Source organism: Ochotona princeps, chromosome 9, assembly GCF_030435755.1.
Source record: "Ochotona princeps isolate mOchPri1 chromosome 9, mOchPri1.hap1, whole genome shotgun sequence".
Classification (NCBI taxonomy): Eukaryota; Metazoa; Chordata; class Mammalia; order Lagomorpha; family Ochotonidae; genus Ochotona; species Ochotona princeps.
In genome coordinates, this window is record NC_080840.1 from 8,833,540 (window position 1) to 8,852,464 (window position 18,925).

The 18,925-nt window shown below is 48.4% G+C and overlaps 1 protein-coding gene across 4 annotated transcripts in view; it reads left to right on the forward strand.

Moving 5' to 3' along the window:
• The window catches only part of ASAP1 (ArfGAP with SH3 domain, ankyrin repeat and PH domain 1), a 338,316-nt gene that overhangs the window by 38,988 nt on the left and 280,403 nt on the right, over positions 1–18,925 (forward strand). The window contains exons 1-2 of one of the 4 annotated variants that reach the window (XM_058668480.1): positions 8,581–8,668; positions 10,636–10,800. The exons of the other annotated variants lie outside the window; for them this stretch is intronic. The gene's annotated coding sequence lies outside the window, so the exon portion shown is untranslated. Of the gene's footprint in view, positions 1–8,580; positions 8,669–10,635; positions 10,801–18,925 lie in introns of those variants that run through there. 4 annotated transcript variants of the gene reach the window in all.

Here is an 18,925-nt window from a genome sequence, read left to right on the forward strand (position 1 = left end):
CTCCTGGACGCATGACTGACAGCCATGTTTTTCTTGCCACAGAAGCCCATGGAAATTTCCTTTGTGCTTTGGCAGGAATATTCTTGTGTGGTTCCCAGTTGATAGGAAGTTTCCTGTTATTGTCGGTTGGGATTTTCTTTCTTGGGCTGGAGAGTGAGGAAGGCTTGTTGGGGAAGTCTGGCCTGGGGTAGAGCTGCAGAATCCTCTCCCACTTTCCTGCAGGCTGGTTGTGTTGGCTTTGAATGCCTTTCCTCCCTTGGCTACCTGTAGGCATCCCATGTACACCTTGTCCCGGTGCTCAGTGTGAGATCACCTGCACAGGGGCCTGCCCGGCTTCTTCCTCCCATTTCCCTGTGTTGAGACTAATTTTCTCTGTCCTGCATCCTTCACCATCAGAATATTCTTCCAAGGAACATTTTTTGTTTCCAGAAAAACAGAGCACCCGTTGCACCCTAATTTAAAATGGTGAACAATGCGATGAAAACCTGCCGTCTTGGAGGCAGATACTTGGTGGTTGAGAGACCCAGGATGCAAAACAAATGAGGAAGGAAAAGTGAAAGAGAAGGTATCCTTGAGAAGTGGTGAGAGGACCCCTAACTGTCACATGAGAAGGGAGAAAGTTTTGTGTTTGAGGAAGTGACTTCACTTCTCATTGATTACATGAAGCATAGACCCTGCTTTGAGAAGTAAGTGGCGTAGGACACGTGAAGCCTGTGAGAAGCCCCTGGTGTATATTAGGTGCTCACACAAAACTGATTGTTATTACTTATTCTCCTGTCTAAGTCATAAGCCAAACATTCATAGGAAAGATCAGAGGGGTGAGTGTGGTGAAATAGCAGGAAACCACCAGCTGCAACTGTGGCATCCTATATGGGTATGGATTGGAGTGCCAGCTGCTGCACTTCATATCCAGCTTCCTGAGAAATACAACTGGGAAGGCAGCAGAAGATGGCCCAGGTGCTTGGGCCCTGCTCCCACGTGGGAGACCTGACATGGAGCTCCTGGATCCTAACTACTGGCTTCGATCTAACCCAGCCCTGGCTGGTGCAGCCATCTGAAGAGTGAGCTGGAGGATGAAAGATGGGTCTCTCTTGCTCTCTCTGCTTCTCCCTATGTGTAATTCTACTCTTCAAATAAATAGATAGATATCTTTGAAAACGATTTTTTTAAAAGATTTATTCATTTTATTACAGCCAGATATACAGAGAGGAGGAGAGACAGAGAGGAAGATCTTCCGTCCAATGATTCACTCCCCAAGTGAGCCGCAACAGGCCGGTGCGCGCCGATCTGAAGCCAGGAACCTGGAACCTCTTCCGGGTCTCCCACGCGGGTGCAGGGTCCCAATGCATTGGGCCGTCCTCAACTGCTTTCCCAGGCCACAAGCAGGGAGCTGGATGGGAAGTGGAGCTGCCGGGATTAGAACCGGTGCCCATGTGGGATCCCAGGGTTTTCAAGGCGAGGACTTTAGCCACTAGGCCACGCTGCTGGGCCCATGAAAACGATTTTTAAAATTTTTGATTTGAAAGAAGGAGTGATAGAGAGGTCTTCTCTCTGCTGGTTCACTACTCAGATGACTGCACCAGCCAATGCTGGGCCAGTCTAACTAGGACCAGGAGCTTCTTCCGGGTCTCCTACAGTGAGGACCCATCCTACTGTTTTTCTCAGAGGCTGTTCCGGTTTACGTTCTCACCAATGGTAATGTGATGCTAGCCATTGATAGGTATGAATGCTTTCAGCTCATGAGTGCTGCTGTGGGGGATATTATATACAACTGAGCAGTTTGTAAAAGATTTATGCAGTTATTTACAAGAGAGAAAGAAACAGAGGGAGTGATTGGGAGAGCATCTTGCACCTGCTGGTTTACTCCCCAAATGGCGGCAACAGCTGAGGCTGGGCCAGGCTAAAGCCAGGGACGTCATCCAGCTCTCATGTGGGAGGCAGAAACCCAAGTGCTTGGGCTGTCACCTGCTGCCTCCAAGGTGCTGGGTCAGAAGCAGAGCCCTGGGAACCCCAGCTGGCACTCGGATAGGGGATGTCCCACTGCAGCCAAACCCCTACTCCTACCAGTCACGTGATTCCTAAGCACCTATTGTAGCCCTAGGCATGGGGATTACAGAAGTCATTGTTCCCTGGTTCCTGCCTTCAGGGTGCTCAGCTGTTTTGAGGAAAATAGTTACGGTAACAGGTCACTTCAGTCCAATGTGGTTGGTATGTTAAGAGGAATCTTCAGAAAATTCATGGAAAATATGTATTATGAAAACATTGTGGATTTTGTAATTTTTGTACCAAAATAAACATGTTTTAATTCAACCTTTCCATGCCTATTCCTAGACAATATGTCTTGCATACACTTAATGTTAGGTTAGGCAGAGCAGAAGTGATTCTACCACCCTGCGGAAGTGAAGCCAACACTTCCATCTAGGAATGACCCTAAGCTTGTCTCTGCACAGAAGGTTAACACCTGCCATAATGGGTACATGCTGCGTGTCACTGGCGTGCACAAACCGAGGAGCTGTTGCCTTCTGCCATTCTCCACACCTAAAATGTATAAAAGCCCAGTGCTGTTAACCTGGGCGGCCATTTCCCTCACACAGTCATCCCACCGTGTTGAAGTGGTCCTGGGACGTCTCCCATGAGGGAGTGGTCCATCAGACTCTCTCCCCTGAGTAATAGAACCACTTGTGTGAGGTAAAAACCTCTTTCTATCAGTCACCTCTAAACCTAACACTTAGTAAGGTAGGAAAGGTTGTGTTTTGTGCCTTTGTCGTTTTGAAGTGTATCATTTAGGCAGAGTTGTAGAAAATGTGGGGTGTCAGAGCCTTTCCAGTAAAATTTTCCATAATGATGGAAATGGTCTTATCCTGTGGTGTCCATTGGATACTTGTGTTTGTTGAATGTTCAGAATGCACCTAGTACAATTAGGGAACTGAGAGTTTTTTTAAAAACATAAAAGTTACTTGTTTTTTTTTACTTGAAAGAGTTGTAGAGAGAGAGAGGAAATGACAGTTTTTCCGTCTGCAGAACTGGGCTGGTGCAAAGCTGGGAGCCAGGAGCTTCCTTGGGGTCTCCCACATGGGTACAGAAGCCCAAGGCCTTGGGCCACTGTCTGCTGCCTTCTGCCACCATCAGCAGGGCACTGGATTGGAATTGGAGCAACAGGGACACAAACAGATACCAATATAGGATGCTGACGCTGTAAATGAAGAATCAGCCGGCTCTGCCACCATGCCGGGACCTAGGAAATTGAGTTTTTAAAGTTTATTTAGTTTTGGTGAATTTGCTTTTAAATTAAGGTTGCCCATCATTGGTGGCTGCTGTTCAGATATCACTGTCATGCTAGAATCCACATGCGAGCTCCCGGGGGAACTGGGGAAACAGCAACCCCCCCACCCTGCTAAGTGTTCTGCTTCCTCGGTATGTAGTGGGCTCAGTGAAGATGTGTTTCTGCCACCACAGGTAATTCTGATGCAGGAGCAATTTGTAAAGTTTCTAAGCTTTAGTATCCTCAGAGCATCTTTGAACGGAAGTTTAAGAGTGGGCTCAGGGTATAAAGCAGCTGAGAGCTGCGCTGTGCTGGTTTAGACAGAGTTGGGAGCCAGAGTTCTATACACTTGGGGCAACCACACCCTGTCCTCTGCAGGGGGAAGAGCTGAGGTCTCTTCCTTTCTTTTTCTTTTCAAAGATTTACTTATTTATTTGAAAAGCAAAATTGCAGAGCAGGAATGACAGTGATCTCCCATATTCTTCTCCATCTGTAAATGGCCACAGTGGCTAGGGCTGAGGCACACCAAAGCCAGGAGCCTGAAACTCCATCCGGGTCTCCCACATAGATGGCAGGAACCCAAGGACTTGTGGCCTGCTGCTGCTTTTCCATATGCGTTAGTTGGAACTGGATTAGAAATAGAGCAGCCAGGACTTGAACTTAGGGGATGCTGGCATTGGAGACAGCAGTTTAACTTGCTGTGCCACAGTGTCCATTTCCACCTAGGGTTTTGTAGTACTGTTTGTACAATTCTGATCTAGCTGAGCCTGATCACAATTCTAAATCTTGTAAAATATGAAATAAGAATTGGGTTTCTAATAACGATAGTCATGTGCCACTTAACAACCTTCTGGTAGCATCAGGCTGTGTGCTCATTAAGATCATAAGTGAGATGGAAAGTTCCCATGTCTTAGTGACATCATAGCTGTTGCAATGTCACAGCAATGCGTCATCACTGTGTTTTTGGTGGTGCTGGAGTAAACAACCCTGTTATGTTCCTGATCATATAATTATGTACCAAATGCAATACTTGATAATAAGTGACTGTGAGACTGGTTTATGTATCTGCTGCCCTGTGCTTCTTATTCTTGTTCTGGACACACTGCTACTGTGGGACCATCTGCTGTACTCCCCTGGCAGCAGCCTTTTCCATCTTGCGTTCTCAGTCTCTTGATTGCATCAAGGGGCCATGTGCAGTGGTTGACCTCTGCCATATAGGTTTGTAAGTGCACTCTGTGATGTTTGCCCAACAATGAAATTGTCTAATGACGCATTTCTCGGAACATATCCCTGTTGTTAAGTGACATATGACCATCTAAGCATGCCAGAGTCCATTTAAAAGCAGCAATTACCCCTGCTACTGCACAGCACTATTTGTGCATTAGTCAGCCATTTTTCCTCCTTGCTCTGAATGTTAACCAGCCTTCTTACTGTCACATGGCAAAACTGCTGAGTAGTGATGGACAACACAGACTGCCTGGCCTGTATGTGAGTGCTGGTTCCACCCCTGAGACTTACAGGGTGGGCCTAGGCAAGTTTTTTTTTTTTTTTTTTTTTTAAATCTGTGTAGTGGGTGTAACAGTATCTCCTACTTGAAGCAATACCAGTCATGGAAAATTCAGCACCTGACACTTTACAGTAGTTATTATAGTAGCAACACCCATAATGGCCAATCCTGAACATTTAGTGTGCAGTGGGCACTTTCTCCCCTCTAAGTCCTGTTAGTTATTAACTTACTGAACCCTGACAGCAGCCCTGTGATGCTGTACTTTTGTTATTTCCATTGCTGAGGCAATCTGAAGCTCTTGGAGGTTTGGGAAGTTGCTTGAAAAACCACAGTTCTGGCACATGGCAGAGATGGAACTCAAGAACTGGCCATAGCACTTAGACCTCAGGGTGGTATTATATTAGCCTCACACTCTGAAAAACCTTTCAAGATGAGCATACTCTTTTTTTTTTCTTCGCATTCCCAGCCTCAGTGTCAGAATTAATCTACCGGTCAACTTAGCTTCCAGAAACTTTTCACCCAGCCACCCATTCTCTCCCTTTAAAAAATGTCACCTTTGGGGCCCGGCGGCGTGGCCTAGTGGCTAAAGTCCTCGCCTTGCAAGCCCCGGGATCCCACATGGGCACCGGTTCTAATCCCGGCAGCTCCACTTCCCATCCAGCTCCCTGCTTGTGGCCTGGGAAAGCAGTTGAGGACGGCCCAATGCACTGGGACCCTGCACCCGCGTGGGAGACCTGGAAGAGAGTCCAGGTTCCCGGCTTTGGATCGGCGCGCACCGGCCCGTTGCGGCTCACTTGGGGAGTGAATCATCGGATGGAAGATCTTCCTCTCTGTCTCTCCTCCTCTCTGTATATCTGACTTTGTAATAAAATGAATAAATCTTTAAAAAAAAAAATGTCACCTTTATGACACTAAGCCTGTTTGGATTTCTTCTTGTGACCCAGTCTCCCTATAGGGTATTCTTTGCTCCAAACAACCTCAAAATGTTTTGGAAGATATCTTTATGATGACTACCTCTGAGTGATATCACCATCTGACCCTGTCTTTTGAGCTCCATACCTGATTGTCGTACCTACCTAATTCAGTGTTCAGTAACAGGTGGAACATTCCTCATCCAAAAATCCAAAACACATCCAAATTAGAAACCAGCAGGATGCCACAGGTGAAAAAATTTACACTATGAAACCTGGTTTCATGTATAAAATTATTTTTTAAAGACTTATTTGAAAGTCAGAGGGATGAAGAGAGAGAGATCGTCTTTCCACTGGTTCATTTTCCAGATGGTGCAATGGCCAAGACTGGGACAGGTCAAAGCCAACACACAAGACCTTCTTACTGATCTCCCATGTGGGAAGCAGGGGCCCAAGTGCTACATTTCTCAGGCCATTAAAAGGGAGCTGGATTGGAAGTGGATGCCAGAGTTGCAGGTAGCAGCTTTACTCACTAATCTCACAATGCCAGCCCATCATGCACACAATTACTAAAAATATTATGTGAGATTACTTTCAGCTATGTAAGTTAGGTATATTTGGAACATAAGTGAATTTTGTGCCTGGACTTGGTTATAATCCCTAAGATATATCACTATGACTATGCCAACACCACAGAATCTGGTCCCAGGCTCTATCTGAGCCTTTAGCACAGACTTTCCCTCGTGCTTGCAGGCATCATACTGTGCTCCTGCTTGAGCCTTAGTGGCCCAATGCTGCCTGCCCATACTCCTTAGCCTGAAGTTCAGATTTCCCACCATGGCTTAGCAAGCCTAGCCTGACCTCATCTACCCTCCCCCCAACAACCAGGATCTATCATAGGCTTCTGTACCCTCAGCAGTCACTTTCCTGTGTCAGGACTTGCTGCAGGTTCTTTCGTGGTGGAACAAACCCTATGCCTGCCTCTTGTGCATCCAGTACCCTGCTCTTCACGCCATGGGGTCTCAAATCTTTTCCCGCTTGCTTTGCCTTTATCGTCTCTGGTTGCTCTGTGACAAATATTTTCTTTCCAGCACTTTTGACAATCTAGAGTTCTTTCTTTGTGCTCTTGCTTATGTCCGCTACATGCAAGAAATCATAGGCTGCCAATGGATGAAGATGGTGATGGATGCTTACCTCCAAAGTCAATCATGAACATAAAACACCAATTCTAGGCCTGTCCCTTTAGAATTCTTTCACAGGTGGGTGAGCCTTGTGTGTATATACAGATGGTTAAAAATTGCATGAGACCTGAGCTGATTTTATGGGCCTTGGTCTCTTTACACATTTATCCTCTTGGGTTATCCAAAAGATGAGACCAATCAAGGTATTCATAGGGAAAATGGCAGCCTTGAAATTCAGATCATATTAAAATGTTTATTTGATTTTGGTTTAAAATGGAAGCTATGAGCTAATGTATTTTACAAATTTGAGTCTGGAACTGTTTTCTGTGTTAAGGGTGAGGTGTGGAGCACTCCGTGTGCTCTTGGAAGGAATTCTTTGCAAGTATCTACGGTTTGGTAGTTAGAAACAACCACATAGCTCTGCTTGAGCATTGACAGCTCAGCCAGTGAGGATGCCACTGCCAAGGTGAAAATGTGCTGGTTGAGCTGAAGTCTCCAGGGCCTGTGCTGGGCTGAGCCACGGAGCTGAAGATCCGCAGGGCAGCTATCAACACCATGGGTGCCATGAACTCGGCCTCAGCTCTTTGTGCTGTCTGCTTTTGCTTGGCAGCAGGGTCAAAGGTGATTGAACTCTAGACCATGGTGAGGTGGATCTGCTGTGACCTGCTTCCACAGGGTGAAGAGCAATTGCCAGAAGTTGCCAGTGGCCATAGCAGATACTTTCCCCAAGGAAAGTATCAGGTAGAGACTGTGTCTAGAGTCTTTGAGGCACAGTCCTCAGCCCCATGTGGTTGGGTGAGTCACTGAATTCCTTCATGCTCCTTTCCATTCTTCTCATGGTGGGAATGGAGGTGGTGGATAGGCAAGAGGCTCAGAGCCCTGGGTTAAGTTAGGATGGGTTATGCTACCTATGTGTGTCAGCACAGTTTTAGTGTGTGTGTGTGTGTGTGTGTGTGTGTGTGTCTGTGTGTTTAAAAGTTTCTTCCTTATTTGAAAGGGGGAGAGAGAGAGAGAGAGAACTTGAGAGAGAGAGAAGGAATGCTGCTATCTGCTGATTCACTGGCCACCTGCCTGCAACAGCCAGGGCTGGCCCAGGCTCTAACTAGGAGCTGGGAGCTCGAGCTGGGTTTCCCTTGTAGGTGACAGTGACCCAGCTGCTTGAACCGTCATCTGCTGCCTCTCAGGGTGCCTGTTAGAGACAAGTGGAATCAAGAGCAGGGCTAGGACTGGAAGTAGGCGCTCAGATACAGGATGTAGCCCCAAGGCAGGTTAACCACTGTGCCAAATGCCTACTCAAATGGAATTTTCGTGTTGGTTGCTAGAATCTCAATGTAGGCTAGCTTAAGCAGTGAAGGGATTTACTTGATCATGGGTGAGACAGGACCAGGAGTATGTTTGGGCCGTAGGAGTGAGTCGCTGTGGTGATTCGGTCGCCTGTTTACTCTTTTCCTTTATATGTCAATGCTGAGGCTGTCTCCCCGCTGATTTCTTAGCTGTGCCTTTCCCATGCTGGCTTTGTTCTCAGGATCTTTGTGCTGGTGTTTTAGAAGTACCTGCCCCATAGCAACCTGCTCAGCAACCCCAAGAGACTTTCTTTCCACTAGTTCCTGCAGAATGTCTGAATTGATTCTCATTGGTCCAGCTTGAGTTACATGCCCAGCCCGCATCACCCATTGTGAACAAGGTGATGGGCTGTTCTGATTGGGCAGATACATGTCACCTGCTATCCTCATAATGGCAGAGGGGCTATATAAAGGAGGTGTGGCACCCCCAGTGTGTACTTGGAGTACTCTCAACAGAGGAGAAGGTACTGGCTACTGGGGTCTTCAAAACAAATTCCTAACTTCAGTTTCTTAGGGGTCGGGGTGTTCAGGAGATGCTTCTGCTTTGCTGTTATCAACGAAGCCCAGCACAGCTCTACCAGCCACAGGATCCCTGCTGGTCCCTGAGTGTGGGGGAGGGAGATGCAGCGGAGTGTCCCATCCCCTGCTTGTAGCTCCTGTGCTCAGTACAGGCCACTGGATTGCGGAGGGAACATGTAATGTATTTGCCTGCCTTTCCCTGCGAGCCTTACCTGAAACACAGATCTGAGTCCCTGCCCCCGTGCACAGCACAACCTGTACCTGGCAGTCAGGGGCTGGATGGCGGGAGTGGAGGCTCCAAAGGGCAGGGGCAGCTGGAATAGGAGTTATGTGGGAGGCAGCCAGGACAGGTGCTGTGGGCACGGAGGAGGCTTTCCTGTGGCTCTGTGTCAGAGGGAAACATAGGCTTAACCCCTCTATCTGGCCTGCCATGTCTTCGTTGGATCTCCACCTGTTGTCTCTCCCCTCACTGCCCACATTTCAGTCCTGCTCAAGTTGTGTTGGTCCCCTGAGAGCTGTCGTCCTTCCATTGCTGTGGGAGCCCTGGATGGTGCCCTTGGCAACAAGACTTACATCCCAGGCACCTGGCCTGGGATGTAACTTCCCTGCTGCCTATAGCCCTATCAAGGCATAGACACTCGGCAGGGTCCCAGTTTTTGCTGTTTAAATTTAATTTTTTTGTTGCTGTTGTTAAAGTAGAACCTTGGAAGCACAAGGTAGGATCCATAGCATCCTGCCTGCTTATTTGCACAAATTCTTGTTTAAAAAAAATTATCTGAAAAGCTGATTGATAGAGGGAGAGACAGAGAGAGATCACTTGTTTTTAAAAAGATTTTTAAAATGTTCAGAGTTACAGAGAGAGGAAAATAGAGATCTTTTCTTCTGGTCCTCAGATGTGCACAATGTTCAGGGCTGGTCACGCTGAAGCCGGAACACAAGTCCTTCATCTGAGTCTGCCACATGAATGGCAGGGGTCCAAACACTTGCACCATCTTCTGTTGCTTTTCCTAAGCATTAACATGGTGCTGGATCAGAACTAGAGCAGCCACCACATGAATTGGCACCAACATGGAATGCCAGCATTGTAAATAGTAGCTTTAGCCATTGCGTGATAAGCTGGTTAAGAGAGAGTACTTTTATCTTCTTGTTCACTCGCCAAATGTCAGCAATGGCCTAGGCTGATCTTGATCAAAGCCAGGAACCTGGAGCTCCAGCCAGGTCTCTTGCTTAAGTATCAGGAGCCCAAATACTTGGGCCATTTGCTTCTGCTTTCCTGGGTACATTAGCAGAATATTGGCTTCAAAGTGGAACAACTGGGCCTCAACCCATGCTGTGATATGGGGTACTAGTATGGCAGGTGGCAGTTTAGCTTCCTGCACCATAGCCTTGGCCCCCATCTTGCTTTGATTTATTTTCAGCCTCTGTTGTTCCTCTGCGCTACAGCCTCCTGCTTCAGGTGGGCATCATCTCAGCTTTTTCGCTATGCGTAGCTTCCAGGCCAGGGCGTGGCTCATGGCAGGCACTTAGCAATGTTAGAAGAATGAATGACTGAGCACCGGAGAGCCATTCAGGGAGGTAAAGTACAAGAGAGAGCCCCCTTGGTACTGAGAGGCACTGTTGTCTCTGCGGCCTGGATGTTCACTCACATCCCCCGTCTTCCCCCTTGGCCAGCAGTTAGGGTTCTCAGTGTGCTGGGGTAGAAAGGTGGCAGTTGCAGCTCAGAGGTACGGCTGGCTGCAGGTCATGTCTCAGACTTCACAGCTATGTGGCCAGCCTTGGCATCACTCCTGGGAAGTTGCAGTTACCCCTTCCTTTGAACAGGTGTATGCACGTGGTAGGGAAGTTGGTGGGTTTCTTGGACTCAGAGAAGCCCTTCCTACTGGTAACTGTGGGTCATTCCATCTCACCTCAGTTTCCTGTTTGGTTTGAGACTCTGATCACCTCTGGATTGTCATTACCACATTTGATTATCAAGAGGAAGGACCTGTGTCCAAACTTGTGACCTGGACTTTCCACACTCTCATCTGGCCTTCTAGGACTCTGCGTCCATCACTCCGGGGCTGGAGTCAGAGTTCAGGTGAGTGCTGTGCCCTCACAGAGGGCAGTCTTCACTGTGACTGGGATGAAAGGTAAAGGCTGGCTCTGGAGGCCCAAGTCCTTCTTGGGGCATCAGACGACCCACCCTTGAGCTCTGGGTAAACCTCTTTAGGAGAAGTGGCGTGGTGCTGCCCCACAGCACTTGGCTATCTTTAAGAGCCCAGCTAACAAAGGAAAGTCCAAGGCTAGTGCCAACTTTAGACCTTCTTGGACCCAGGGATGCCAGCAGAGTTTCCAGGCCTCAGCCCTCTGTTCCACTGTGATAACGTGTCATTAAGGACCTATACCATCTCACACCTCCCTGCCCCATGACCTGAACAAGCACCTATCTGCTGTGTGCCCCAGGTGTCTCATATGGGGCTAACAAACAGTCGCATGCCATGGACGTAGCAAGGGTGAAGCTAGGTGTTCAGCACCAGGTGTTCGGCATCCTGCCTGGAGGCTGTGAAGTCCCTGGGCTGTTGCTGGCTTCATTTCTACGTGGGCTCTGCCTTTGCTGGCCCTTCATGATGCAGTGCTTGTAGTCTTCTGGCTTCTAGTCCGCTGTAAAGAGTTTCTCATCCCCCGCAAAAAGATTGCTCAATGGTCTCTGGAAGCCTCAGGCTCACTAGCTGCAGGTGTATGCTACCCATGAAGAAGGGCTCCTCCAGGCGAGCCCCACAAAGTGAAGGTAGAAGGAGGAAGCTGTCTGCCTGCCAGGGTTGGCACTGGGACAGAGGGGACCAGGCCCAAGAGACAGTGCCACTTCCAGGCAGAAGACAGAATAAAGAGCCTTACAGAGCCTGGTTGTGTGAGAGGAGGCACCAGTACTGAGGCCAGGTGATTGCTATGTTTCGGCCACATAGGAAAGTCCTCTTTGAGCCTTTGGGCTTTTGTACCTGCTGTTTGTTCTCACTGTCAGGGATGCCTCACCCACCCATACTCTCATTCATCCCTCGAGACTCTGCTCCTGTGTAATGGTCTCTGCCACAGACAGTCACCACCCCTCCCCTCCAGCCGCATTTCCTATTCCAGCACAAGCATCTATTGACAGCCCTGTGTGCGGAGAATGTCAATGTGAGAACACAACAGAGTGCCTGTGTCGGAAGTAGCCTGATCCTTCCTCTTTGCTCTGCCCCTCTGTCAGAGCACTCACTTGCCCATTCATTTGTTCAGCAAACATTTAGGCAGCACTGTATCTCTTGCCACACATGGTTCTAGAAGCTGTTGATTGCACGAGTGGTGGGAGAGACGACTGAATCAACAATATGAATGACTGAGATAATTTGTGGTAGTGGATGATAAACCAGGGTGAAGAAGAGAGCAAGGAATTGGGCACCAGGTGCGTGGGAAGTGAGGGACCTTGGAGACAGAGCCCTGCAGAGTGACGGGAGCAAGTGTGTTGCAGGCCAGGGAAGGGAGCTAGCAGGTGGGAAGGCCCTGGGATGGCTGGCCAAGGTGCCGGAGTCCTGGGAGCAGCGCCACAGTGGGGAAGAGGGTGTGAAGGTCTGGAAAGAGAGGTCGTGGAGGTGAGCAGCAGCTGCGATCCAGAGAGGCCGCATGCCAGGCTGAGATTTTGTCTCGAGCACCTGGGGAGCACCTGGGGAGGTCTTGGGCTGGACGCTCTTCGTGGGTGCTCGGGCATTCTTTTTTTTTTAATATATCATATTTTAATTTTTATCATTTATTTTTAAAATTTATTTATTAATTACATTGTATTATGTGACACAGTTTTATAGGTACTGGGATTCCCCCAACCCCTCCCCAAACCCTCCTCCCATGGTGGATTCCTGGGCATTCTTTTATCTCTCACAGCAGCCACAAGCCTCAGGGTGCTGCTAAGAGCTTGAAATAATGGCCTGTCCAAAGCCAGGCATATAAACATGCCTGTTTTGAGAGACTGTGTTAAAAAGGCATGTATAGACACATTAATAATTTTCCCATTAATGACATGTAAAAAGGTAATTTGGTGTGTGTTGGTGGTGGGTGCGATATTGGATTGAATGATCTCTCTTTTTAAAGACTTACTCTTATTTGAAAGACAGAGCTACAGAAAGAGAAATCTCCCATTCATTGGTTTACTTTCCAAAGGCTGCAGTGACTGAAGTTGGGCCAGTCCAAAGCCAAGAGCCTGGATCCTGGATCTCCCATGTGGGTGCAGGGTTCCAAGGGCTTGGGCCAGCCTCTGATGCTTTCCCAGGCCATTAGCAGGGAGCTGGATCACAAGTCAAGCAGTGGGACTCAAACTTGAGCCCATATGGGGTGCTAGCACCACAGGCAGTGGCTTAAATTCTACTGTTTCTTTCCCCTTTTCTCCCTTGGTGATTGACAGGGGAGACTACGTGCCTGGCTTGTCCTGGATTCTATTTCTGTAGGATGGGATTGCCACACGGGTACCTTGGGCCATTGTCTTTTGCTGCCTGACTTGTCTACACCCCTCCTTGATGATGGGGACTGCACCTAGCAGTGCTCCACCTGGTCCCTGGGCATACCAGCTGTCCTGTGCTCTGAGCACCTGCGGCGTGCTTTCTGCAGTAGGCTCAGGCCAGGAGTGCTGAAGATTCCCTCCCAGAAGCAGATGTCAGCCCATGAGCCCTGGAGTTGGGGAGCAGGTATTTCAGCATCCTCATCCCTCAGGTACACAACTCCATAGCTCCTCCCAGAGCCCAGTCCCCAGTGGAGCTAAGAGCCTATTGCCATCAGTGGTGGGCAAATTGAATAGCCCCAGGATTGGTTTCCTTCCTGTTTCTGTCTTCTTTTTCTATTCACCTGCCTGATATCACTGCCCAAATCCTGCTCACTGCTCGCATTTGGATCTGTCTTGGGCTGTGCTTTCGGACTACTCTGTAGATGAGCATGTCACTGCATTGTGGGTCAGCTGCCTGCCTTCAGGTGAGGAGGGAAGAGAGGGTGGCAAGGAGACAGACTTCCTGGTTAGTCTGTTCCAGCCTTTGGACTCAGCCCTGGAACTAGGAGCAAGGACACTGGGAGTGCCCAGCTCGGGGTGTGGTGTCTGACCGGTCCTGAGTGCCTTCAGCTGCCACTCCCAAGGGGACGGTTGAGTCAGCAGCTGAGTCAGTGAGGCGGTCACCTAGAGAAGCATTGTCCTCCTGGGTCAGTCTAGCCGGGGAGCCTGGGAGTGCCTCACTGTAGGAAAGGAGCAGGCCTTGCCCAGTGATATAAAGTGTGGATGGGTACCATATTTTATCTCACTGTACCTCTGAACCCAAATGTATGGGGCTTTCCCACACCAAGCATTTCTCCAATTTTCCAATACAGGTTAAATTTCCAGACAGTTCCATTGAATTTGGCCACTATCTGGAGCTAGTATCAACCCCAGAAGGACTCAGTTCCGCATGATAATCCCACTTCAGATGCTGAAGTCCCATGAATACCCCCAACTTCCAACCAGTAGATGTACATTCAAGGGGCTCCCAGTGTCCTCTTCTCAGCTTTCACGGTTTGTTAGAACAAGTCACAGAATGCAAGGAAGCACTTTTCTTACAGTGATTGGCTTTTACAGGACATAGTTCGGGAACAGCCACTAGCAAAGAAGCATAGGTCAACATCCAGAGGAAGGGGTGGTGTTGGGCAGTTCCCATTCCCTCTCCAGGCTGGTTTGCTCAGGCTACCCCTTCCAGAGCCCTCATGCCTGTGATATGAGGGGGTTTCAGTGAGGTCTCATGATGTAGGCGCCCTGGCCGTCAGCGACTAGAGTTGTCTTCAGCCCCTCTCCTTTCTAGGGGTACTCTGGTGACCATCTTGAAGCTGTTTAGCCCCCTGGCCATGAGTCATCCGATCCATGTACTAAAGATCCTCTTATTATTCAGAACACCTCCTTGGGCTGTAGGAGCCCTGTGTCAGGAACCAGGCATCAAGTTCTAGGTGTCTAGTATAATATTAAGTATGGCTGATGGGATCAGATGAGAAAACATGTGGAAAGGACCAATATTAGGCATTCACTCTACTGCAGGACCTGTGTACGGTTGCCTATGAGAGGTGCTGCTGGTATTTGGTGACTAAGGGTATGCCACCAGCCTCCTCACGAGCACTCTCCTCACCGAAGACCTTATTTAACCTTCACAGCCACCCTGTGAAATCAGCAGTTGTACTAGCCCCATTTTTCAGAAGTGCCGGCTGAGGATTGATGAGTTAGTATTCAGTGGATCCAGGATGCTCCACTTACCTGTTAGACTCTGGCGCCCTTGTCTGTTGCTGGGTTATACTTGCTATGTTCTGCCGTGTTTTATCAGTGTATGGGTTGCATCTCTGTGTTACTTTGGGTCCCAGTAAGAAGTTGGTGGTGCACTTGAAGTAGTGAGATTGGAAGACAGGAGTATGGGTGGAGCGTTAGGGATGGAGAGTATGCCAGACTCTTCTGAAGATCTGAAGAAATAAGGGGGAATGCCTCTGGGAAGCAGAGCCAGGGAGGCTGTGAGGGGCAGGAAGCAGCAGCTGAGGGCTGGAGGGGAGAGGAACACCCAGAGGACCAGTGGACTCTTGATGGGTCTGCAGCAGGACAGGGAAGGTCGCCTGGACACCGCCTTGACCATGGGCTTCCCAGTGAGATGGGTGCTGTGCTTGCTGATATACCTGCAGCACTTGGTGCAGGCGTGGTAGACAGGTGTTGGTGGTGTGGGGATGAATAGGTAATGAGGGCTGGTGGTTGGCACGTGAACTCCTAGTCGTGTGTGGGCTCAAGAATTCTGCAACACCGTGTGTGTGTGTTTGGCATGATAGGGAGCACGTCCACATCTTCTGCGTCTCATTCTTCCATTGACACTCAGCAAAAAGTTTTCTCACCTCTTGCCCATTTCAACTTGAATGTGAAAATAAAGACTTTAAAAAGCAGCAAGTAAGTGCCACTCTGACCTCACACTGGCTGCATGCAGTCTCAGTGACCGGAAAGTTTGGGCCATGTCTGTCAGCCTTTGACTGGATTCCTCACATAAGGGTAGGAGAAGCAGTGCCCATGCAGAATTCACTTGGGCTGGGACATACTCTGGCACTCAGGTCACAGGCACCAAACCCAGCTCAGCCCAGTCCAGCCCAGCCCAACCCAACCCAGCCCAGCCCAGCATCATGGCTGTAAACAGAAGGCCCTGTAGCTTCCAAATTGAAATCATCTGAAGGGGACCCCAGCCAGAGATAAAAAACAGTCTGAGTTACTGCAGTGTGTGTATCTGGGAGCCCACCCTGGCTGGATGGAGAAGGGAGACAGACTGGTTCCAGTTGCTCAGAATTCTTTGTGTGTGTGTGTGTGTGTGTGTGTGTAAGTAGATGTGGGTAGCTTACCTTTTCCTCCAAAGACATCAGATGGAGCAGAACTGAGTGTTTTCCTACTGTGTGTGTCTCAGGGAAAGCTGAGCAAAGGGGAGGCTGTTGACAAATCAGAGAAATCCTACAGGTTTGGAGTCATACAGACCTACTGGTTAGGACAGAGGCAGAGAATAGAACCTCTGGGTTTCTCTTTCCTCATCTGTAAAGTGGATCTGTTTGATGTCACTCCAAGGATTGCATGAGGATTAAAGAAGCCCAGACTGAAATGAGATCCAGAGTAATGCTAGGTGGGCGTAACTGGGGCCCCCTTCTTGTTCCCTCTGATCTGAAGGACTCTGCTGATAGCTTTCAGCATCCTCTCCAGTGGAACTAGAGGGAGAAGTCTGCCCGTTTTCCTTCTTTCCTTTCTTTCTTTTTCTTCCTCTTCCTCTTCCCCTCCCTTCCCTTCCCTTCCCTGCGAAGGTCTCCCCACGCACTGGTGGACCTGAAGAGGTAACAGCACCAGGAACCAGCAAGAGCTTGATCAGCTGGACGATGACCTTACCCCTTTACAAAAGGAACAGAGCCTCTTAAGAAATCAAGAAGGTCTACAAACTTAAGATTCTACACTTGTGAAACAGACCAAATTTGTCTTTGTGAAGCTTGCAATATAATGAACATAATTCACTAAGCATACAACATGTCATACGGTGACAGTCTTTATATGGAGAAAGTGGAATAAGCTGGAAGGGACAACTGACAATACCACTGGAACTATGGTCATTAGAAGGATGATCAAGGCCTTACCAATTCCAAAATTAAGAAACTAAGGGGGGGTCCAGTGTGATAGCATAGTGGTTAAAGTCCTCGCCTTGCATGCCCAGGATCCATATGGGCGCCGGTTCTAATCCCGGCAGCCCTGCTTCCCATCCAGCTCCCTGCTTGTGGCCTGGGAAAGCAACTGAGAACGGCCCAAAGCCTTGGGACCCTGCGCCCGCGTGGGAGACCTGGAAGAAGCTCCTGGTTTCAATTCGGCTCAGCTCCGGCCATTGTGGTCACTTGGGGAGTTAACCATCCGATGGAAGATCTTCCTGTCTCTCCTCCTGTATATATATCCACAGTTAGAGACAGAGGAATAGAGAGAAATACATCTGCCAGCTGGTTCACTCCCTAAATGGCAGCAATAAGCCAGCACTTGATCAGGCTGAAGCCAGGAGCTTCATCTGGCTCTCCCAAGTGGGTGGCAGGGGTCTAAGGACTTGGGCTATCTTACACTGCTTTACCAGATCAGTATCAGGGAGCCACATTAGAAGAGGAACAGCCATGACATGACCAGGCACCCATATGGGATGCAGCCTTGAGACTAAACACAATAATCATAACCATCCTTGACCATGACCTAGGTCCTTTCTGCCAGTCAGGCTCCAAATACCCATCAGGGAGGGCAGCTGTAGAAGCAGCCAGTAGCTGGGACCAATGGAGTGGACGCAGGGAAGTAAAGCTGCAGTAGGAAAGGTGAGAGAGCCAGAAGCTCAAAGTGGCCTTCTCATGTGGTCCAAGCACTTGAGCCATCATCCCTTGCCACCTAGGGTGTACCGTAACTGAAAGATACGATTAGAAATGAAACCAGGACTCAAACCCAGGCACCCTGATGTGGTCACCCCAAGTGCCAGCTTTTGATTGTTAAACCATGATTTTTTTTGAAGTATTCATATAGCCGTTCCTGGCCCTATCCAGTGCCATTTGGTCTTGTAAAGAGACAACTGTGTTATCTACCTGGGAATGACTCCCAGCCTTGGCAGCTGTGGGTTGGAATAGGCATCTCTGAGGTTTAGACACCAGGATACGGAACTTCTGCCCAGATCTGCCCAGAATATGGACCTCTCTTCCTGCTGGTAGCCTCCATCTGTGGTATGCTTGAAAGAGAAGTAAACTGGGAGTCAAAACTGGATTCCTAAACAGGCGTAAGCATTCATTCGCTATGTGGTGGTGGGCAGCTTTCTTAACATCCTGATTCTGTCTTTATAGGGTTGTGAGGAGGAGAGCATGACAAATACCCGGAAGCACCAAGTCCCTTGCCTTCCTTTATATTTGCTAATTTCCATCTCTGCAGCTTTTCCCTACTGAAGATCAGTTGTTGATCTGCCTCTGTTATGAATATATGAAGGTACTTGTGGAAAAGGGAATTGAAAAATAAGTTTATTTTGGTGTAAGATATTTAAAACCCATGTGTTCTTCAAATTATGAAAAATACATGCTTGCTTTGAAAAATCTATGCATGAGCTTCAGAATTCTTCTCCAAAGTAAACTTGTCTTTTAACTATTTCCAGGAGGTTTTTTAAAAATTACCCTCGTATTATGCGTTAACATGGACATTGGGCTACATAATGATTATACTAATTGTTACATGGAAAGCAGTGAAGGAGTCACACACATAGTGAAATCTCGTGGACTCAGTTGAACATTTGGAGAATACCGATGTTACATTCTCAGGGTTCTGAGTGACTTTTTAGCACAGTGACTTCAGCCCGTTTTAGGAGTAAAGTATGAAAGTGCTGCAAGCAAGGTAGATGTTTGGCCCAGGGTCTTGCAGCCTATCATTTGATCCTAGGTTTTCACTTGTCAGTCTTTCCCATGTCTGAACTGTCGCCGCTGACCTTGTGCATGGCCTTTCAACACGAAATGTTTTTCCATCTGGCTGTATTTGTATCCAGAATGGCGTCTAGAATGTGGATATTTTCATAACTCAATTCTTTTCATCACTTTGAATGGTTGCTTACTGCTGAGGCTGGGAGCCCTGAAGTAGAATTGCGTGCCCTCTAAATTAGTAAGCCCTCCTATTTCCAGATGTGTGTGTGGACATGTGG